This window comes from Triticum aestivum, chromosome 4A (assembly GCF_018294505.1).
Source record: "Triticum aestivum cultivar Chinese Spring chromosome 4A, IWGSC CS RefSeq v2.1, whole genome shotgun sequence".
Taxonomy (NCBI): domain Eukaryota; kingdom Viridiplantae; phylum Streptophyta; class Magnoliopsida; order Poales; family Poaceae; genus Triticum; species Triticum aestivum.
In genome coordinates, this window is record NC_057803.1 from 680521225 (window position 1) to 680543246 (window position 22022).

Below are 22022 nucleotides of genomic sequence, written 5' to 3' on the forward strand. Positions count from 1 at the left end.
TTTTCAAAATACATATGGATCTGAATATGGCAGACCCATTGACTAAACTTCTCTCACAAGAAAACCATGATCACACCTTAGTACTCTTTGGGTGTTAATCACATATATATGTGAACTAGATTATTGACTCTAGTAAATCCTTTCGGTGTTGGTCACATGGCAATGTGAACTATGTGTGTTAATCACATAAAGATGTGAACTATTGATGTTAAATGACATGGCAATGTGAACTAGATTATTGACTCTAGTGCAAGTGGGAGACTGAAGGAAATATGCCCTACAGGCAATAATAAAGTTGTTATTTATATTTCCTTATATCATGATAAATGTTTATTATTCATGCTAGAATTGTATTAATCGGAAACTTGATACATGTGTAAATACATAGACAAAACAAAGTGTCCCTAATATGCCTCTACTAGACTAGCTCGTTAATTTAAGATGGTTAAGTTTCGTGACCATAGACATGTGTTGTAATTTGATGAACGGGATCACATCATTTGGAGAATGATGTGATGGACAAGACCCATCAAACATCACAACATAACTGGGTGATTATAAAGATGCTCTACAGGTATCTCCGAAGGTGTTTGTTGGGTTGGCATAGATCGAGATTAGGATTTGTCACTCCGAGTATCGGAGAGGTATCTCTGGGCCCTCTCAGTAATGCACATCATGATAAGCCTTGCAAGCAATGTGACTCATGAGTTAGTTATGGGATGATGCATTATGGAACGAGTAAAGAGACTTGCCGGTAACGAGATTGAACTAGGTATGAAGATACCGACGATCGAATCTCGGGCAAGTAACATACCGATGACAAAGGGAATGACATAAGTTGTCATTGCGGTTTGACCGATAAAGGTCTTTGTCAGTGTCAAAACCGGCGGATCTCGGGTAGGGGGTCCCGAACTGTGCGTCTAGGCCGGATGGTAACAGGAGGCAAGGGACACGAAGTTTTACCCAGGTTCGGGCCCTCTTGATGGAGGTAAAACCCTACGTCCTGCTTGATTAATATTTATGATATGGGTAGTACAAGAGTAGATCTACCACGAGATCAGAGAGGCTAAACCCTAGAAGCTAGCCTATGGTATGATTGTTGTTCTGTATGTTGTCCTACGGACTAAAACCCTCCAGTTTATATAGACACCGGAGAGGGTTAGGGTTACAAAGTCGGTTACAATGGTAGGAGATCTACATATCCGTATCACCAAGCTTGCCTTCCACGCCAAGGAAAGTCCCTTCCGGACACGGGACGAAGTCTTCAATCTTGTATCTTCATAGTCCAGGAGTCCGGCTGAAGGTATAGTCCGGCCATCCGGACACCCCCTAATCCAGGACTCCCTCAGTAGCCCCCGAACCAGGCTTCAATGACGATGAGTCCGGCGCGCAGATTGTCTTCGGCATTGCAAGGCGGGTTCTCCTCCAAATTCCGTGTACCTGTTGAATAAAGTCCGGTTTCTTGTAAATGTTGCGCTCCTTGGCTTCTACGCCCAATAATGGCCATCTCCCACGTGTCAAACGAATATGAAAAGTCTGAGTGTTTTTACATCCACACCCCTAGCCACGTAAATGAGCCGCCCATTTAAGGGGACGAGGATTTAGATCCAAACCACACCTTATCCCCTTTGCGAGTGTTCATCAGAGCGCATCCAACAAAGGTCCATTCCACCATGGCCAGCCGCCGCAACTCCTCCTTTCTCCCTTCCAGCCCTCAGCCTGGATATTGGGAGATATGCTCCATCCCGCATAGCGAGCTAGTGATGCTCCATACCAAGGGATTTCTCCCCCCAGCCTATATGGTCCCGGTTCGAGCCGGTCTTGCCATCTATAATGGCAGAGAGCAAGCGGAGAGTGCCCCTAATCCCTCCAAAGGAGAGCGGGTATGCCTTGTCCCTTATTTAATAAGAGGGCTCGGATTTCCAATCCATCCGTTTCTCCGGGGGCTCCTAGAGTTCTATGGCCTCCAGCTACACAATCTTACGCCTGCCTCCGTCTTGCATATCGCGGGCTTCGTAGCCCTCTGCAAGCTGTTTTTGGGTGTTGAGGCTCATTTCGGGCTGTGGAAAGAGCTATTCTGCCTTGTGCCCCGTTCTCAGAAGGGGTCAATATATCAAGTGGGCGGAGCCGAAGTGTGGCGCATCACCGGGGCCAGATATCTATCTGGAACCCCAAAGAAGCCGTCCGAGGACTGGCCTTTGGAATTGTTTTACATAGAGGATGTCCCGCTACCGGATCCTGTCCGGATCGGCCTCCCTGAGTTCGACAGTGCTCCACTAAAGAAGCGCCTAAGTTGGCGTCCATGGAGACCTCAAAGGGAAAGTGACAAGGACGTCCTTTACCTGATGGGCCGGATAAGATTGTTAGCTCATTCCGGACTGACCATGATCGGGGTCATGGCCGCATGCATCATGCGAGGGGTGCAACCGCTACAGTATAGAGGCCACCCCATGTGGGACTTCAACGGGGAGGACGACGCCACCCGCTACGGCCGTAAGGGGCCGGATTCGGCTGGGGCTCTAACAAAGACCTTGTCCGCTTTGTACAAGGGAGAAGAGGAGGAATTTCTCCGCGTCAACCCACAGGGTGGATTTTCTATGTACAATCCCCCAAGCTGGGTAAGTGATCACATTTACTTGCCCATCCCTTTTATAATCCCATTGTTAAATATTCAGTCTAACGACTTCAACGCAGGAACAACGGCAGATTGTTAAAGAAATAAACAGTCCTCCACAACCCGAGGACCCAGGACGGTCCCTCGACCCGATCTCTCAAGAGGATCCAGACTTATCTGTGGAGCTGATTGATGGAGTGTTCCATCAATTGAGCAAGGACAACACCTTGGTGGCCATTACGGCCGATTACCCAAGGCTAATCCCGACCTCCCAGGTAACTGAGATCGAAGTCCCAGTACCCCGAATAGGGGTCCGCCCTCTTGTGTTTTTAGTTTCCTGATTACAACTGAGCTTTGCAGGGGAGGTTTTGAGACGGGAGGCCGAACCTGCGGCGACAAGCCAACGAGGGGCCGCAGGGCCCCGTGTGCAGAAAAGAGGTGCAGTCCGGACTGAGGCGTCAGCGCAAAGGTATGGCGCGCCCCTCATCCCAGGTGTTATACCTTCAAGGCATATTAACACTCGTGCTCTCTTTAGGACAAAGAGACCTCGCCGGACTATATTCGGAGAGGCTGCCAATCACGCCTCCACCAGCCAGGCTCCAAAGCCTAGTCCGAAGGCGGAGGCGAACACAAGGGTGATAGACGGAAGCATAATCGAGCTTGATGCCCATGTTTTTGCACCAGAGATTTACCTCGTCGGCCGTAAAGTTCGTGTCGTTATCAGTGACGATGCTGTGGGGGAGGCCGTAACAGTGTACAACCCCGGATATAAAGTCTATCACCGGTCCGGATTCAGCCGTCTTAACAGTCTTGGCTTATATCCATTTGGTGAACTTATCCATCATGACCAGTAAGTATTTTTGCTTGTGGGTTCCGCCTTTAAGGGGTCCAACCATGTCAAGCCCCCAGACTGCGAAGGGCCAAGTGATGGGGATGGTTTGGAGCGCGGTGGGTGGCATATGGCTTTGGTTTGCAAAGAGCTGGCAACCGACACATCGTTGGAGTAAGTCCTGGGCGTCTGCCCGGGCCGTCGGCCAATAAACGCCTGTACGGAAGGCCTTGCTTACAAGGGACCGAGCTGCAGCGTGATGACCGCTGAGTCCGGCATGAATTTCAGCCAGGAGGTTCTGCCCTTCCTCTTCGGAGATGCACCTTTGAAGGACTCCGGTAGTGCTTTTCTTATAAAGCTCTCCCTCGTGGACTTTGTAGGCTTTGGATCGCCGCACTATGCAGCGTGCCTCATTTTGGTCCTCGGGGAGTTCCTGCCTAGTAAGGTAGGCGAGGAATGGTTCTGGGCGATGACGGCCATTATTACGTGGGCTGAAGGTGTTATTTCATTGGCAGAGCCTCCGATTGTGTCAGAATGTTCGGTGTCGGGCAGTGCGGTTGGATCCGGGCTGTTATTGTTCGGCTCCCCTTCCCATACTACGGATAGCTTGAACAGCCTTTCCAAGAAGATGTTGGGGGGACTACATCGCGTTTTGTGCCGATGTGTGCCAGGACATCTGCCGCCTGATTATTTTCCCGGGCTATATGGTGAAATTCAAGCCCTTCGAACCGAGCTGACATTTTTAGGACGGCGTTGCGGTAAGCTGCCATTTTTGGATCCTTGGCATCAAAGTCTCCATTTATTTGGGATATTGCGAGGTTCGAGTCCCCGCGCACCTCTAGGCATTGAATGCCCATGGATACTGCCATCCGGAGACCATGTAAAAGGGCCTCATATTCGGCTGCATTGTTGGAGTCTGTGTACATAATCTGGAGTACGTATTGAACTGTGTCTCCTGTGGGGGACGTCAAAACGACGCCAGCCCCTAGTCCGGCCAACATCTTAGAGCCGTCGAAATGCATGATCCAATTAGAATATGTGCCGTACTCTTTAGGGAGTTCGGCCTCCGTCCATTCCGTGACGAAGTCGGCCAAAAGTTGCGACTTGATGGCTGGCCGTGGCTTATAAGTTATGTCGAACGGGAGGAGCTCAATGGCCCATTTTGCAATCCGGCCCGTTGCGTCACAGTTGTTTATAATATCGTTAAGTAGTACTTCCGAGGCTACTGTTTTTGAACACTCTTGAAAGTAGTGTCGTAGCTTCCGGGATGCCATGAATACCGCGTACGCAATCTTTTGATAATGCGGGTACCGTGATTTGCACGGAGTGAGGACAGTGGACACATAATAGACCGGCTTTTGAAGGGGGAATTTGTGTCCGTCCGTTTCTCGTTCGATGACGAGCACTGCGCTTACAACCTGATGTGTTGCTGCAATGTACAATAGCATTGGTTCGCCAATGTTTGGAGCGGCCATGACTGGGTTTGTTGCCAATATGGCTTTTATTTCGTCGAGTCCGGCCGTGGCTGCATCCGTCCATTCGAAGTGTTTGGTGCACCGAAGGAGGCGGTAAAGGGGTAGGGCCTTTTCACACAAGCGGGAGATAAAGCGGCTTAGAGCCGCCACGCATCCGGTTAACTTTTGTATTTGTTTGAGGTCCTTTGGGATATCCAATTGTGACAGAGCTCGGATCTTGGCAGGATTTGCTTCAATTCCTCTACCGGATACAATGAAGCCCTAGAGCTTTCCGGCTGGAAGGTCAAAAACGCATTTTTCCGGGTTGAGCTTGATGTCGTATGTTCAGAGGTTATCGAATGTGAGCCTCAATTCGTCTACTAGAGATTTGACATGTCTTGTTTTGACGACCACATCATCTACATATGCCTACCCTTTTTTGCCGATCTGGTTTGCCAAACATGTCTGAATCATGCGCTGATATGTTGCGCCGATGTTTTTAAGCCCGAAGGGCATTGTGTTGAAGCAGAATGGGCCATATGGTGTGATAAATGCCGTTGCGGCTTGGTCTGATTCTGCCATCTTGATTTGATGGTAGCCGGAATATGCGTCGAGGAAACACAACGAATCGTGTCCTGCGGTAGCATCGATAATTTGATCGATGCGGGGGAGGGGGAAGGGATCCTTTTGGCAAGCCTTGTTAAGGTCTTTAAAATCAACACACATGCGCCAGTATTTGTCCTTCTTTGGTACCATCACCAGGTTTGCTAGCCAGTCCGGATGTTTTATATCTCTGATGAATCCGGCCTCCAATAGCTTTGCTAGCTCCTCTCCCATGGCCTGTCTCTTAGTTTCGGAAAAACGCCGAAGAGCTTGTTTGACAGGTTTGAATCCTTTTAGGATATTTAAGCTGTGCTCGGCCAGCCTGCGTGGGATTCCTGGCATGTCTGAAGGGTGCCAGGCAAAAATGTCCCAGTTCTCTCGTAGGAACTCTCGTAGTGCGGCATCTACATCAGGGTTTAACTGTGCCCCGATGGAAGCTATTTTATTGGGGTCCGTTGGATGGACCTGGAATTTGACTATTTCGTCCGCCGGTTTAAGGAAGGTGGACTTGGATCTTTTATCGAGTACCACATTGTCCCTTTCACCGTGGAGCGCAGCACAGTCAGTTCCTCGGCCGCTAGGCCTTCGGATAGTGCCTCGAGGGCCAGTGCGGCTGTCTTGTTTTTGGCGCGGAGTGCTATGTCCGGATCACTAGCGAGAGTGATGATCCCGTTAGGCCCGGGCATCTTGAGCTTCATGTACCCGTAATGGGGTATTGCTTGGAAGATTGTAAACACTTCCCGTCCTAGCAGAGCGTGATAACCGCTGCTGAACGGAGCCACATGGAACATGACCTCTTCAGACCTGTAATTATCCGGCGTGCCGAACACCATATCTAGTGTGATTTTTCCTGTACAGCGCGCTTCCCGACTGGGGATTATTCCTCTAAAGGTTGTGCTGCTTCGCTCAATGCGGTTCCAGTCTATTTCCATTTTTTGAAGGGTTTCCTCATAAATGAGGTTCAATCCGCTGGCGCCGTCCATGAGTACCTTGGTAAGACGAAAGCCGTCCACTATTGGACTAAGGACCAATGCGGCTGGTGCTCGGGCTGTTCGGAATTTAGGTTCATCACTGGCGTTAAAGGTAATAGCCGTGTCACTCCATGGGTTTATTGTTGCTACTTGGTAGACTTCGGCAAGGCTGCGGAATGTCCTTTTTCACATATTATTTGATGCGAAAGTCTCGAAGACTGTTAATACCGTATTGGTGTCTTTGGGGTGGCTTTTTGTGGCCTCCGGAATAAGGAGATCTTCGCCAATTTTGGCCACCTGCCGGTGTATCCAACATGCTCTGAGGCAATGAGTTGGTGTGGCATCCTCTGTACTGTGAATTTTACAGGGTCCATTAAGCCATCCTTCCAGTATGGTTCCATGCCCTGTAGAGGGTTTTTGCTTTTTGGTGTTTGACCCGGGTGTCTGGCGATGATGCACCCTTTTATTTCGGACTGGGTTTGTATTCAGGGCCGGATCATCCCAAAATTTTATTTCGGTTTTCCAGGCGCTTTCCATCTCACAGTACTTTCGTACAATGGACGCCAAGTCAGCGAAGCGTGTAATATCACGGCGACTTATGGCATTGAGGATTCCCTTGTCTGTGCAATTATTACAGAAGATTGAGATTGCGTCTTCCTCGCGGCAGTCCCTTATCCTGTTCCTAACCAGGAGGAATCTGGCCAGTAATGATGTACTGTTTCTTCGGGCTCTTGCCTGATTTGGGATAGATCGCTTATGTTCGGGTGGGTGGGTGGAATTAAATCCGAAGCCTCACCCAATCTGAGGCTCAGAGGCCAAGGAATTTCCGAACATGAAAATTTGGATTCCTGGATGTTGTCCAATGAATCCAGCCCGTCGTCTGACTCTAAGTTCAGGTCTTCAGTGATATCCTCCCCTCCGCGGGTATCCGGCTTGGAGGGATCGGGAATCCGGATGTAGCTAGTCCTTAAGATAGATGAAGGGTCGCCGCACTGTCCCTCTACCACGGCAACGTGATGGGTGACTTGGGGAGAGTTAATCTCTCCCAGATCGGGTTTAGACCCAATCTGGTCGTAATCCGTAGCGACTCCCAGGGCGGCGATGCGATCCAAGAGCTTGTTTATGGAGGAGATCTCCATTGGATCTAACTGCTCAGCGAGTTCCGAGCTGACATGAAGATTGTTTTTGATGGCTTGAGAGGTCATCATCGGCACAGAAGCCGAACAGGCGGTCATAAGAAAACCACATAGCCGGAGGGTTTGGCCGACAGCCAAAGCTCCCATAGCAATGGTGTCGTCTTTAAAGACGGGGCGAGGCATCCTTCCTGATGGCAACAACACAGAGGAACTCTCAATGAAAGCACCAATGTCGATGTCAAAACCGGCGGATCTCGGGTAGGGGGTCCCGAACTGTGCGTCTAGGCCGGATGGTAACAGGAGGCAAGGGACACGAAGTTTTACCCAGGTTCGGGCCCTGTTGATGGAGGTAAAACCCTACGTCCTGCTTGATTAATATTGATGATATGGGTAGTACAAGAGTAGATCTACCACGAGATTGGAGAGGCTAAACCCTAGAAGCTAGCCTATGGTATGATTGTTGTTCTGTATGTTGTCCTACGGACTAAAACCCTCCGGTTTATATAGACACCGGAGAGGGTTAGGGTTACAAAGTCGGTTACAATGGTAGGAGATCTACATATCCGCATCGCCAAGCTTGCCTTCCATGCCAAGGAAAGTCCCTTCCGGACACAGGACGAAGTCTTCGATCTTGTATCTTCATAGTCCAGGAGTCCGGCTGAAGGTATAGCCCGGCCATCCGGACACCACCTAATCCAGGACTCCCTCAGTCTTCGTAGAATATGTAGGAACCAATATGAGCATCCATGTTCCGCTGTTGGTTATTGACCAGAGATGTGTCTCGCTCATGTCTACATAGTTCTCGAACACGTAGGGTCCGCACGCTTAAAGTTCAATGACAATTTGTATTATGAGTTATGTGTTTTGGTGACCGAAGATTGTTTGGAGTCCGATATGAGATCACAGACATGAAGAGGAGTATTGAAATGGTCGAGAGGTAAAGATTGATATATTGGATGATAGTATTCGGACACCAGAATGGTTCCGGAGTGTTTCAGGTACTTATCGGAGTACCGGGGGGGGGGGGGGTACCGGAACCCCCCGGGGAAAGTAATGGGCCACATAGGCCTTGGAAGGGAGGCACACCATCCCACAAGGGGCTGGCATGCCCCCACTTGGAAGGGGTCCGAATTGTAGTAGGGAAGGAGGCGGCGCCCCTCTTTCCTTGTCCTTCTCCCTCTCCTTCCCCCTTTCCCTCTCCGGTAAAAGGAAGGGGGTCCGAATTGAACTTGGAGTCCTAGTAGGACTCCTCCACACTTGGGGGCGTGCCTTGGCCGGCCTCCTCTCCTCTCCCTCCTTTATATACATGGGAGGGGGGTGCCTCCTAGACACACAATTGTTCCAAGCCGTGTGCGGCACCCCCCTCCACCGTTTACTCCTCCGGTCATATTGTCGTAGTGCTTAGGCGAAGCCCTGCGCGGATCACTTCACCATCACCATCACCACACCATCGTGCTGACGAAACTATCCATTGGCACTTTGCTGGATCAAGAGTTCGAGGGACGTCATTGAGCTGAATGTGTGCAGAACTCGATGGTGTCGTACATTCGATGCTTGATCGGTTGAATCGAGAAGACGTTCGACTACATCAACCGCGTCAAGCTAACTCTTCCGCTTTCGTTCTACGAGGGTATGTGGACACACTCTCCCCCTCTCGTTGCTATGCATCTCCTAGATAGATCTTGCGTGATCGTAGGATTTTTTTTTGAAATTGCATGTTACATTCCCCAGCAGTTCCTAGATATTTAATGACTGATGGTGGTTCACACTTTATTCATGACGCTTTCTGTAAAATGCTTGCCAAGTATGATGTTAACCATAGAATTGCATCACCTTATTGTGATAGCCTGAGTTATTAGGGATGATAGACTACTCATATAAATAAGGAATTCCTTCTTTCCCGGAAGCTCATTCGGACAGAACTCCAGAGTTAAGCGTGCTCAGCTTGGAGTAATTTCAGGATGGGTGACCGACTGGGAAGTTGCTCTCGGGTGCGCACGAGTGAGGACAAAGTGTGCAGAAAAGACTAGTATTGATCTGTGGGGCCAGTCTAGATCCCACCAGGAGTAACGACCACCAGCGGGTGTGTCCAGGGCGTTACAAGTTGGTATCAGAGCCGACCCTCGTGGTTACATGTATATTTGCGGACAGGTGCGCGGTCATGTTGTTCATGACGTTTGTGATCCGTCGTGGCACACGGCATGGCACATATACCGGACTGGATGCACAGACGTATGTGCCAAGAGGGAACGTTCCTGTGGCCCGACGAGAACGTCGGTTCCTCTGAGTGGGGGTGTATGTGATAGCCTGGCTTATTAGGGATGATAGACTACTCATATCAATAAGGAATTCCTTCTTTTCCGAAAGCCCATTCAGATAGAACTCCAAAGTTAAGCGTGCTCAGCTTGGAGTAATTTCAGGATGGGTGACCGACCGGGAAGTTGCTCCCGGGTGCGCACGAGTGAGGACAAAGTGCGCAGAAAAGACTAATATTGATCTATGGGGCCAGTCTAGATCCCGCCAGGAGTAACGACCAACGACGGTGTGTGTCCGGGGCGTTACACTTATCATCCTCAGTACAGTGGTCAAGTTGAACTTAGCAATAGAGAAATAAAATTAATCTTGCAAAAGACTGTCAATAGGTCCCGGAAGAACTGGTCTAAGAAATTAGATGATGCACTTTGGGCTTATAGAACAGCGTATAAAAATCCTATGGGTATGTCTCCTTATAAAATGGTTTATGGAAAAGCTTCTCATTTGCCTCTTAGTTAGAACGTAAAGCATATTGGGCAATCAAAGAATTCAACTATGATTTCAAACTTGCCAATGAAAAGAGGTTATTTGATATCAACTCATTAGATGAATGGAGAACCCAAGCTTATGAAAATGCCAAGTTGTTTCAAGAAAAAGTCAAAAGATGGCATGATAAGAGAATCCAAAAGCGTGAGTTTAAAGTCGAAGAATATGTTCTTTTGTACAACTCTCGTTTCAGATTCTTTGTAGGAAGACTCCTCTCAAAATGGGAAGGACCCTATGTTATCGAGGAGGTTTATCGGTCTAGAGCCATCAAAATAAATAATGTCGAAGGTACTAACCCGAAGGTTGTTAACAAGCAACGAATAAAACATTATATCTGAGGTACGCCCATTAATGTTGAAAGTAATATTATCCAAACTTTGACACCGGAAGAACACATAAAAGAATCCTTCCGGAACACTCCAGAATCGGCAAAATAAGGAGGTACGTGATACGGTAAGTAAATGGACTTCGAAAAATCCGCAAAAATATTTTTTGTCAGTTTTGGAATATTTAGAAAATTAGGAAAATAAGAAACTTCCAGGAAGCGTACCCTGGTGGGCACAAGACACCAGGGCGCGCCTAGCTTGCCAGGCCCGCCCAGGTGGGTTGTGCCCACCTGGGGTACCTTCCGAACTTCGTCTTTCTATAGTTTTCTTGTTTCCCAAGATAAAAAATCTTTATATACCCCCCAGACCTATTGACCACCGTATCATAGAGAAATCCTTTGTTTTCTTTTCCTTGCTGTTTTGTGTCAGATCCCATCTACCATGGCCTCTTCAAGCTCCTCCAAGGGCAAGTTCTTCAAGAACATCATCAAACCATATTTGCGGGAGGTGGTGCAGCACCCCCAGGTCATCCATATGCATGAGGGGGTGCTTCACCTCTGCGATGTGCTAGGTCCCAAGGGGATGGGAACCTTGGAGGCCAGGCTTCAAGTTTGGAGCAGGAGGTCTTCCGGTGCAAAGGGATGGTGGAGCGTGGACTCAATGCCAATCACCTTATGATCACGGACCTTTCCCGTGATATCAAGGTGTATGTTAAGCCCATGAAGGACATCGTCTTCACTCTCAACGAGAAAATCAACTTCCTCCAAGGCCAGATATACGATCTCCAAAACCAAGTCTTTGAATATGAGGCAAGGTTTAAAGGTATGAGTTTGGCTGCCGGTTGCAGGACCCGTGAGACTCACTCCTCCTCTTATGATGGTGGACCTCTGCCATGGAAACCCGAGGACAAGATATCTTCTTCATCACCACCACCTTCTTCTTCATCACCAAAAGAAAATTGAGTATCAGGTATGGGCACTCCCCTTGGCTTTCGCCAAGCTTGGGGGAGGTCCCCGGTATTGTATCATCCCCACTATCTTTTGCCTTTATTTATTTTAGTTCGATCTTTTGCTTTAGATGAATAAAAGTTTAGTTTGATCCTTCCTTTTCTAGAGTTTGCTTAGTGATCTATCTTTGTAATCGTGTGCGAGATATATAATAAAGTTTAGTTTGAGTTTTTGCTTTCTTTGCTTTCAAGTTGTAATAAAAATAAAGGAAATAAATAAGAAGAATGAAAAATAAATGAAAAGGATCATATGCTAATCTTATGGTAGGTGATGACACCACATAAGGAAAAGTATAAGTAGGAAATTTTATTAGATATTGACAAACATAGCATTAGTCAATAATGCAACTCATGAAAGAATTAATAAGGGAAGAGAAGATTCACATATAAATATACTATCCTAGAAATCTTTTGTGATTGTGAGCCCCCATCAAAATAATATATGCCAAAACTGTTGGCATTGGACAAGGAAGACAACTTAATGATTTATGTTTGTTCATATTCACATAGAAGTCATATTGTCATAGATGCTTTAACATGTGGTGCTTGCCCCTATCTTTGCTAGCCAAAAATTCCGCACTAAGTAGAGATACTACTTGTGCATCCAAAAACCCTTAAACTCAAATCTTATTTCCAAGAGTACACCATACCTACCTAGGGATTGAGCAAGATCCCTCAATTAAGTTGTCATCGGTGCAATAAGGCAATAAAAATTGCTTCTAAAAATGTGAGATCATTTAGTGTAAGAGAAAATTCAGCATTGTAAGAACTTGTGATGGTGAAGAATAAAAGCGACAGACTGCATAATAAAGTTGCCATCACAAGGGGAAATGCAACGTGACGTTCTTTTGCACTAAGGGGTTGAGCATACAAACAAATAAGTGCATGGCAACCTCTGCTTCCCTCTACGAAGGACCTATCTTTTACTTTTATGTATTTACTTTTATGCAAAGAGTCAAAGTTTTCTCTCTATTCCTTTTTTATTTTCTCCTTTGGCAAGCATCATGTGGTGAGGAAAGATCTAGGCACATATGTCTAGTTGACTATGGGTAGCATGAGTTATTATTGTTGACATCACCCTTGAGGTGGATACATTGGGAGGCGAAACTATGAGCCCCTATCTTTCTATGTGTCTGATTGAAACGTTTTGCTCATGCGTATGCGGTGAGTGTTAGAAATCATAGAAGACTATATGATGGTTGAGTATGTGGACTTGCCTAAAGGCTCCGATACGCGACCCTTCCTGAAAAGATGATGAATTGTAGTTACAAAGTTGACTGAGAACATAGTTTGTTGGTTTCTAATAGAGTTTTTGCTTTACACTTCAATAGTGTGATGAATTGTCACTTATTCATGAGAAGTCTATGATAAAAGTTCTATGATAAGAGTCCTATGTTTAAGTTTTTTGTTGTTATTGAAAGTGCGTTATATCGACTAGAGGGGGTGAATAGGCGATTTTTACATATTTGTCACTAAGGTAATTCAAGGTGAGGAATTTCCTAAGTCACGAAAGACTAGCAGCGGAATAAGTACTCAGATGCAAGCGTAACAGAGCAGTAGCACATTCATCATGATGAAATGAAAACAAGCACATAGTAAAAGTAGCGTAAACACAAGATAAGCAGGTTGAAGACAACGTGACTAAAGAATTAGGATTGAGGAAATTGAGAAAGTCTTTACTCAAATTCTTCAAACAGTAACAATCAAGTACTTCTATACAAGAATGAGTAAATGAAAGGGTTGAGGAAATAGAACCAGTAGCTTGGTGAAGACGATGATTTGGTAGACCAGTTCCAACTGTTGCGACAGTGTATGTCTGGTTGGAGCAGCTAGGTATTTAAACCTGGGGACACACAGTCCCGGACACACAGTCCTCACCGTATTCTCCTTGAGCTAAGGTCACACAGACCTCGCCCAATCACTCGTGTTAAGTCTTCAGGTGACTTCCAAACCTTGACAGACTCGGTCACTCGGCGATCCACAATTTCCTCTTGGATGCTCTAGACCACGATGCCTAACCGTGTGGACGATGCACAATCCTCAAAAGTAACAAGCGTCGGTTCCACACAAGAACAATCTCTTCAGTGATGCTCAATCACTTTGGGTTTGTAGGTGTTTGGGTTTGGGTTTTCCTCACTTGATGATTTTCGCTCAAAGTCCTCGGGGGATGGGATGCTCTTAATGACAAGTGTCAGTTTCTCTTGGAGCAGCCAAACCGCTAGTGGTTGTACGGGGCGGCTATTTATAGCCTAGGGAACAACCCAACATGATAAGACATAAATGCCCTTCAATGATATGACTGTTAAGTGGGTACATATTTTGGGACAGCTGGTGCATAGCACAATAACAGTCGGAAGTCTGAGAATCAAATTCCTCAGGGCTATCATGTTCCTCACTTGTAGGCAATCCGCACTGGCGAATTCCTAACTCCTTAGTCAGAAAAAGTTCCTTAGAGACCAGAAGATCTTCATCTCTGCCACTGAAGAATTTGACCAAACTGTATGAGATTTCCAATGGCTTTAGTCAAAAGGATTGGGTAGGTATAGGATTTTGAGATGACCATCACTTGGAAACTTTTCCTTAGTTTTACCTCGATCCCCTTTAACAGCATGGTGTTTCCTATGACTCAAGAAATGGAAAATGAAACTATGAAAACAAAATTCTTCATGCTTCATAATCCTCGCATGAATATCAAGTCTTCACGGTCACACCAATTTCCTCACTTTCAAAGTCTTCAAGAAAACCAAAGTCTTCAGCTGAAGACATTCATTTTTAGGGGCTGGCTTTCATCGTAAATATCAAACTCCTCATAGACTTATAGACCTGTGTACACTCACAAACGCATTAGTCCCTTAACCTATAAGTATTCAATACACCAAAATCACTAAGGGGCACTAGATGAACTTACAATCTCCCCCCTGTTTTGTGATTGATGACAATATAGGTTAAGTTTTCAACAGGGATAAACATATATATGAAGTGTAAATACTGATATTGAGGAATTTGATTGCAAGATATAGAAGAACTCCCCATGAAGATGTGCATATTTGAGGAATTTGCTTTGAATAGAAAATGCACATTGTAGAGTAGAATCATGTAGATCTCCCCCTATATCTTGCAATTCATACGCGCATTTAACATATGATATGAAGAATTTGAAAGGCATGATGAAATATGGTGACTGATGTAATTCAGCATGCGAGCATTAACGAACTTGAGGAAATAGCATGCAGAATACAGAGCAAAAGTATCAGATCACCGTAGTGTTGGAAATATGCCCTAGAGGCAATAATAAATTAGTTATTATTATATTTCATTGTTCATGATAATCGTTTATTATCCATGCTAGAATTGTATTGATAGGAAACTCAGATACATGTGTGGATATATAGACAACACCATGTCCCTAGTAAGCCTCTAGTTGACTAGCTCGTTGATCAATAGATGGTTACGGTTTCCTGACCATGGACATTGGATGTCCTTGATAACGGGATCACATCATTAGGAGAATGATGTGATGGAAAAGACCCAATCCTAAGCCTAGCACAAAGATCGTGTAGTTCGTATGCTAAAGCTTTTCTAATGTCAAGTATCATTTCCTTAGACCATGAGATTGTGCAACTCCCGGATACCGTAGGAGTGCTTTGGGTGTGCCAAACGTCACAATGTAAATGGGTGGCTATAAAGGTTCACTACAGGTATATCCGAAAGTGTCTGTTGGGTTGGCACGAATCGAGACTGGGATTTGTCACTCCATGTAACGGAGAGGTATCTCTGGGCCCACTCAGTAGGACATTATCATAATGTGCACAATGTGACCAAGGAGTTGATCACGGGATGATGTGTTACGGAACGAGTAAAGAGACTTGCCGGTAACGAGATTGAACAAGGTATCGGGATACCGACGATCGAATCTCGGGCAAGTACTATACCGCTAGAGAAAGGGAATTGTATACGGGACTGATTGAATCCTTGACATCGTGGTTCATCCACTGAGATCATCGTCGAACATGTAGGAGCCAACATGGGTATCCAGATCCCGCTGTTGGTTATTGACCGGAGAGTTGTCTCGGCCATGTCTGCATGACTCTCGAACCCGTAGGGTCTATACACTTAAGGTTCGATGAAGCTAGGGTTATAGGGAAAGTATGTACACGGTTACCGAATGTTCTTCGGAGTCCCGGATGAGATCCCGGACATCACGAGGAGTTCCGGAATGGTCCGGAGGTAAAGATTGATATATAGGAAGTATGGTTTTGGCCACCGGAAGTGTTCCGGGCATCACCGGTAGTGTACCGGGACCACCGGAGGGGTCCGAGGGTCCACCAGGTGGGGCCACCAGCCCCGGAGGCCTACATGGGCCAATAGTGGGAAAGGAACAGCCCCTAGGTGGGCCGGGGCATCTCCCACCAAGGCCCAAGGCGCAAGGAAGAGTGGGAGGGGGCAAACCCTAGGTCTAGATGGGCCTTAAGGCCCACCCTAGGTGCGCCCCCCTCTCTCCCCCCTTGGCCGCAACCCTAGATGGGTTTTGGGGCTGCCGCCACCCCTAGGGAGGGAACCCTAGATGGGGGCGCAGCCCCTCCCCTTCTCCTATATATACTTGAGGTATGGGGGCTGCCCAACACACGATTTGATCTCTCTCTTGGCACAACCCTACCTCTCTCCCTCCTCGTCTCTCGTAGTGCTTGGCGAAGCCCTGCTGGAGTTCCGTGCTCCTCCACCACCACCACGCCGTCGTGCTGCTGCTGGACGGAGTCTTCCCAACCTCTCCTTCTCCCCTTGCTGGATCAAGCCGTGGGAGACGTCACCGGGCTGCACGTGTGTTGAACGCGGAGGCGCCCTTGTTCGGCGCTTAGATCGGAATCAACCGCGATCTGTATCACTGTGAGTACGACTCCTTCATCCGCGTTCTTGCAACACTTCCGCTTAGCGATCTACAAGGGTATGTAGATGCACTCCCCTTCCCCTCGTAGCTAGATTACTCCATAGATTGATCTTGGTGATGCGTAGAAAATTTTAAATTTCTGCTACGATCCCCAACACATAGGACTTAAATTTACAACTCGATCAACAAACACTTCTGAAGAGCAAGAGTTGTAACTTAACAAAAAAATGCCCATATATAGAGACCCGCTTGAATACTAACTCAAATCCCCCTTTGTCATCGAATGACCAAAAGGGACAAAAATGAGGACTAACACCCCTGAAGAATATCATCATGATGTCGATGGAGGAGCGCTAGCGTTGTTGGGGTTGTCCGTGGGCGCCCGCGGCGGTGTCATTCAAGTCTTCAGCTTCATCCGTCTCGCGCGATGAGGAATATGAGCTGGTGACCAGGTGAGGAACTTTGGCCTTCTTGAATTTCTTCGAAGGTGGCTGAGACCAGTCAAAGTCTAGTTGGAAGCCCATATGCTTGAGATCTTTATCATAGTAGAGGTGAGACAATATAGCCCAGGTGCGATCAAAAACTTCATGCAAGTAGTAGTGGTTCTTCTTCACAGTGTTTTGCGTGATCGTCATATTCTGAAGAATTGAACCAAACTGACGCTTGACCCACTTGTGGTTGCGATCGACCTTCTGATGAAGACCGATGAGAAGCTCATGATTAGTCATTACACGCGGAGCAGTGGCTTGAGGATATTGCTTTGAAGCATTTGCGGCAGTATCATGAGTGGCAGAGTCATCACTGGTGGAATAAGATGCATCTTTGCGAAACTTTCCATCCAATGAACGAGTATCTTCATCAATTACAGCAGCCCTACCCTTCTCATCAGCTGAGGAAATAGTCCTTTTGAGGACTTTAATTGGCGGAAATTAGCTGAGATGATTTTGACAGTCAGCCTGATAGTTGATTGAAGACCTTGATATGATGAATCTCATAATCCAGGGAGCGTAAGGCTTCAATTCAAATGGTGATAGAGCTACATTGGCCAAAGTCCTCATGAAGAAATCGTGGTAGTTGATAGGAATACCGTGGATGATATTGAACAACAGATTCTTCATGATGCCAACAATTTCTTCATCAACAGAGTTGTGGCCCTTGATTGGACTGAGGGTTTTGGTCAAAATTTTGTAGATTGTCCTTGGCATATAGAGCAATTCCTTCACTAGGAACGTGGTTCTTGGAGCTTGGCCTGGCTTCAAAGGCTTCATCGGCACTTGCATCAGATGATTTGAAAGTTCAGGTTCATCATAGATGCACCTTGCACGTCCAGTGGGATGACTGACAGGGACGGCGTGAAGCAATTCAGAGGCCGGAGCTTTGTAGTGAGTGTTTTCAGTCATCCAGTCTAGTACCCATGAATTGACATCTTCAACGTTTCCTGTGATGTGTAGCGTGGCAAAGAATTGAAGAATGAGTTCTTCATTTCAACCGCAGATGTCGGTCCAGAGATTGAGCAACCCAGCATCATGAAGAACACTGAGGACTGGGGTGAAGCACGATAGAGACTCCATATACACATGAGGAATTTGCTCATGGTCAAAAATCTTGTACTTATCAAACAACAACGAGGAATAGAAGTTCATCTGGCTAGCAGTCCAAAAACGCTTGCGACGAAGTTGAGCAGAGTCATAAGGATTGTAGTCAGTGAAGAAAATATGCTCAGCAAAGAAGTCATCAGCCTTGAACTTTGCTTCTTGTTGTGAGGATTCTGTGGTTTGGGCTGAAGATTAGCAGTTGATGTCTTCACAGCCTCTTGAAGCATAGCCTCTAGAGCCATGTGCTGAGGAATTTCAGGAGCAGTGTCATCAGCAGCAGCCTTGGCCTCCATTTCTTCAGCACTAGTGGCTGGTACTTCTTCTGGAATAGAAGGAAGTGAAGCTTGGCGTCCATCAGAACCCGTATGAATTTCTTCAGTTTGGACAGGGGACTGAGGAATCTGTTGCAGAGGGGTGTAAAGTGGTGAATTGGGGTGATGACTTTCCCAGTAGTCATCATTCAGGATAGGAGTTGTTGACCCAATGCCCACATCCTCATCTTCTTCATTAATTTCTTCTACGCCTGCCTCTTCAACTGTGAACTGAGGCATGGGCGATGATACCATAGGAGTTGAAGGGGTGTTATCCACTTCAATTTCTTCATCCAACTGCTCTGACGTAGCAGTAGAAGAATTTTCTTCATCTGATTCACTAGGAATCACATATTCCTCACCAAAGGGAACAATATCCTTGGATGGCATGCTTCATATTGGAAATGCATCTATTGTGTGTGCATAAGAGCTCATCAAAGTCTTCACTTTCTTCGGAGCTAAAGTCTCTGAGGATGTAGATGCTTTCCTTTTCTATACTGCTGCTATCTCTGTAGCTTTGATCTTTTTCGCTTCTAATGCAAAAGGAAGGTTGGTACTGGTCAACTGAGGTGACTTGGCAGGAGGAGTAGATGAAATTGGTGCAATTTATTCAGGCGCAACTGATGCAGTTGCCCTATCATGTTCAATTTCCTTAGGCACAATAGCAGATGCTTGAACTGGCCTGGCTTGTTCTTCAAGCGCAACACTAGAGGTTGCCCTGTCAGTTTCTTTCGTGGCTGGAATTTCTTTAGCAGCCCTGGTACTCTCAGAATCATCAACAACCTGATTGTCATCAGTTGTGCTTGCATGTTCTTCGGTAGGCTGAGCAGATGCTTCAGCCTGAGGAATTTCTTGTTGCGATGAAGCTGCAACATTTGAGGTAAATCCCTTCGCCATTTTGACGAATCTGACTTTGGCTCCCAGCCAATCTGCACGACATGCGTCAAATTCATCACTGAGTGCTTTGATCTTAGTTTGTACACAAGTTCATTAGTTGTCATTTTGACAGCATTCTTCTTCTTCTTCTTCTTCTTCTTCTTCTTCTTCAGAAAACACTCCTTTTTGTACCGAGCTTTCTTCAGTTGCCTGGCCTTCTCAAACTTCCATTTTTCTTCGCCTATAAAGGCCGTCAACATATGACTTTGGCCAGTGTGAGATTGAAATCAGGCATAGGAGTGTTAGGGTCCTTCTGCCAGAGATCAATGAAATCGAGGATCAACTTGTGATCCAGCAGAAGTGGCACATTACTGCCTTTGGCTCTAACGGCCCTTTGTTGTCTGTCTCTGATGATTTCAGCCAATTCTTCATCATCAACTTCGTCTTCACTAGACGGTACTTGGACAGCGACCTACTTCTTGTGAGGACTTGGTCTCGTGCCTCGTCCAACAGTGGCCTTTCTTCAGTAACGTTGGGCCAGTTGAGGACTGCGGAGGAGCAGAAGAACTTGCAGATTCTCTTGAAGAAATTGATATCCCAACGGTCCTTTGGGAAGAGGCGAGGTGCACAGGTGCCGAGGACTTTGCAGCAGTTGCTAAGGATTTTGCAGTGGGGACTCGAGCTTCTTTTGAGGATGTGGCGTGAGGCACTTGCCGTGAGGGCTTTAAGGAACTTGGCCGTGAGGGCATTGCAGCTGAGGAACTGGGCTTGTGAGCAGGCTTCTTTGGCATGGCCTTCTTGGGCTTTCTAGCAGAGGCCTCAACAGTGGCAGTAGCAGAATCTTCATTGAATTTCTTCACTGCTTCTTTGGCCATTTTGGCCAACTTTGCTTGCCGCTTGGCCCATTCTTTTGGAAAGTCCTCACCACGCTTGATGCTAGTGGGATCAGCTTCTTGGCCTGGTGCCAATGGAGATCTTTGGCATGGAGGGTGTACGACGAATTTCTTCATGTACTTGGGAGTCACATATCTGTACTCCCTTGTAGAATCGAAAGTATGTCTAGAGGGGGGGTGATTAGACTACTTGACCAAATAAGATCTATCCTTTTCCCAATTTTAATTCTTGGTAGATTTTTAGCAACTTAGCACAAGTCAAGCAATCAACCTACACATGCAATTCTAAGAGTATAGCAGCGGAATGTAAAACAATTGCATATGAAGGTAAAGGGAGGAGTTTGGAGGAGCAAACGCAATGTTGACACGGAGATTTTTTTTATCCACATTGATGGAGACTTCAACCCATGAAGGGTAACGATTGCGCAAGTCCACGGAGGGCACCACCCACGAAGGGTCCACGAAGTAGCAACCTTGTCTATCCCACCATGGCCATCGCCCACGAAGGACTTGCCTCACTAGGGTAGATCTTCACGAAGTAGGTGACCTCCTTGCCCTTACAAACTCCTTGGTTCAACTCCATAATCTTGACGGAGGCTCCCAAGTGACACCTAACCAATCTAGGAGACACCACTCTCCAAGAGGTAACAAATGGTGTGTTGATGATGTGAACTCCTTGCTCTTGTGCTTCAAATGATAGTCTCCCCAACACTCAACTCTCTCTCTCATAGGATAGGATTTGGTGGAAAAATGATTTGAGTGGAAAGCAACCTGGGGAAGGCTAGAGATCAAGATTTATGTGGTTGGAATGAAGGATCTTGACCTCAACACAAGTGTAGGTGGTTCTCTCTCAGAAAATGTATGTTGGAAGTGTAGGCATGTTCCGATGGCTCTCTCTACGAATGAAGAGCGGGTGGAGGGGTATATATAGCCTCCACACAAAATCTAACCGTTACACACAATTACCAAACTCGGTGGGACCGATTCATAGAACTCGGTCAGACCGATTTAGTTCGAAATGTGAAGGTTAGGATTTTCGGTGGGACCAACATGTCAACTTGGTGGGACCGATGTCATTAGGGTTAGGGCATAACTAATCTCGGTGAGACCGATTACACAAACTCGGTGAGACCGATTTTGGTAATAGACTAACCAGAGAGTTGGTCAGGCAATCTCGATGGGACCAATTCGCTCTTTCGATAGGACCGAAACATTATGAAAGGGAAACACAGAGTTTGCATTGCAATCTCGGTGGGACCGATCGCTCATCTCGGTTAGACCGAAACGTTACGAAGGGAAACAGAGAAATTACAATCCCATCTCGGTGAGACCGAGATCCCTATCGGTGGGACCAAATAGACTAGGGTTTGTGGCAGTGGCTATGTCAAGTGAACTCGGTGGCGCCGGATAGATCAAATCGGTGGGGCCGAGTTTGACTTTTTGTTTGGGACATATTTGGATATGAGAAAGTAGTTGAGGGTTGTGGAGCATATCTTTAAGCACTTTGAGCAAGAACCTTATTAAGCAACACCTCACTCCCTCTTAATAGTATTGGCTTTCCTATGGACTCAATGTGATCTTGGATCACTAAAAAATGAAATGTAGAGTCTTGTGCTTTGAGTTTGAGCCAATCGTTTTATCCTTAGCATTTTGAGGGGTCCACTTTTCTAATCCATGCCATGCCGACCATTGAGCTTTTCCTAAAATATTTGTCTTCAAGTAGC